Raw genomic sequence first — 2,705 nt, 5'->3', positions numbered from 1 at the left:
CCTTCCTTCCTTCCTTCCTTCCTTCCCTCCTTCCTTTTCTTTTCTTTCCTTTTGTTTTTGATAAAGTGCTTTTTATTTTAGTTTTAGGGCAATTAAATGTCTTAAATATGAAAAAAATAAACTTTAATATACAAACTGCAATCACTACAGCATCCACAGAGCTGAAAGAATGGGGTGCGACAGGGAGCTTTGTGGGGGGAAGGTTTTCAAGGTCCCTGCTGCTTCTCTCGTTTGTATTCTGTGACCTGTGACAGCCTGAGATTTTAGCAGAGGGCAGATCAATGTAGCCAGGGTCAAAGGGGCACTGATGCTGAAACCGAAACAGACTCTGCACAGCAAGCCCTCCAAAATGCCATCTCCCTAATAAGGTAGCGGCCAGGGAAAGCCAGATTCGGTCAGGAGGTAATTGGAAAGTGGTTGTGACTGAGACCGAGAGACAGTCACCACTCCTCAGCATCCTGATGATCATATGCATGAGGATCAAGCACAAGGAGTAATGAGACATAGCCATGATAGACCAATGACAAGGATAAGTGATGGTAAAAATGATAAAAGCTAAATTTCCCAACTACCTGGAGGGAAAGGCTCTTCTAGAATTAATTTAAGAAAATTAAGGAAAATAGTATTTTTCTACATCAGGAGCTATGCAGCATATTCATACTTGTTACAAATACATTGCATTTTCATAATAACCAGTGTTATTTAACCCTTTTCCCATTTAGGAAAAAATAAAAAGGTGCAGTTCACTGCTAACATTAATTTAACATCACGTGTAGGAATGCTGTTTTCTAGGATTCAACAGTTTCAGTGATATAGAATGACTGTATTTTGTAAAAAACAGAATGCTATAAACAGAATGATGTCATTTGTTTCCAAAGACTATTGATATACTAGAGCGATGCAAAAAAAGTAATAAAAGCGAGATATTTTGTGGCAAATGGTTAGGACTGTAATCCGCAAGTTATTTCAGGGTAAACGCTGCAGCCTCAAGCACCTCTGGTGAGTACTCTTAAGGCAAATGGGAAATGGATCAAAAACATATCTGTAATCACAATAAATTTCTTCAATCTTTAACTTGTAAATATCAAATTATTAAAAAAATACATGTAAAACTTGGAAATAAACAAAAGGGTTCACTGTTTATTCTTTTAAGGTTATACAGTGGGACTTCATGCTTCTAGATACATGTACCTTTGACTTCTCATTTACTATTTGTTAATATATTTTACTAAAGGAAAGGTGTTAATTTGTAGAAAACCGATATTTTTATTTAATTATTATCCAATGGTCCAATTGTCAAACAATTATTGTCCAATAGAAATGAAATGCTTCCTGCCATATAGTTTCGTAAATAAATTTTATTTGGTAGAGATTCAAATGATATTGGTAAAATTGCAGTTTTAATATCCTGTAGGACATTAGTCACTTTTGTACCTACATTAGCAATCTAATTGAAACATCCTGTCTTTCTGCCATAATAAATACTGATGCTCTCTCCAATACACTTTGGACCTGCCTTACCAATTTTCTGGTTCCCTCATTAATGAATTATGCAAATCTTTGACATATACTCACTTCATATTTGCAAGACAGGAAATTATATGCGTTATGAAGAGAATTTCTTGGTACTCTTCTTGTACTTGGAAATAAGATGGAAATGACTGTCAGAACTGATCACTTTTAGAGGAATACCTTCACATAATCATCCTTGCTGGCCATGGCTTCCATAATTTTTGGAACAAAATATCTACAAATAAAAGAGAACATGGGAAATATCATAAACAAAATAGATACTGATTAATAATATTATTAATATTTTTGGCTAAAGGTATTTAGAAATTAAATAGGTAAGAAAAATCATAGAGTGATCACTTATTTATTTAAAATAAATTAATGAGTTAGAGTACATAACCATGAAAGATATGTTACAGTATCTCCAAATGTGTTTATATTTTAAAATTAACATTAAAATACATTCTTTCTTTTTGTCTTTGGCATGAAATTCTATAAGTTTTAACACAGAAATATCTTTATGTAACTAAAACCACAGTAAGGGTACACAATTGTTCCATTACTCCATGCTGTACATTAGCTCCCCAGAACTTATTCCTTTATACCTGGAACTTTATGCCCTTTGACCAACCTCTTATGATTTTACCCACTCTCCCAGCCCCTGGCAGCCATACATCTACTCTCTGTTTCTATTAGTTCATTTTTTTTTTTAGATTTTACATTATTTAAGATCATACATTATTGGTCTTTTTTCTGTCTGATTTATATCACTTAGTATAATTCCATCAAGTTTTATTTATGTCTTTGCAAATGGTATTTTTGGATTCCATTCATCAGGTTGAGGAATTTCTCTTTTATTTCTAGTGTACTAAGTTTTTTGGTTTTGTTTTTATAAATGAATGTTAATTTTTTTCACTATATTTTGTAAATGCCTTCATTGTATCAATTGACATGAGCATTTTTTAGTATAAATATGGCGAATTACATTAAATAATTTTCAAATATAGAACTAATGTTATATTTCCAGACTAAATTGCACTTGGTTATGGTGTATTATTCTTTTTATATGTTTTTGAATTTGATATACTAGTAAACTAGTTATGTTGAAAATTATTTGAATCTATGTTCACAAAGAATTTTTTTTTGTGGTTCCCTTTTTTTGCACTGCCTTTGTGGGGTTTTGATCAAGATAA

Source organism: Pteropus medius, unplaced genomic scaffold, assembly GCF_902729225.1.
Source record: "Pteropus medius unplaced genomic scaffold, Ma_sr-lr_union100, whole genome shotgun sequence".
Taxonomy (NCBI): Eukaryota; Metazoa; Chordata; class Mammalia; order Chiroptera; family Pteropodidae; genus Pteropus; species Pteropus medius.
This window is presented reverse-complemented; position numbering follows the sequence as displayed.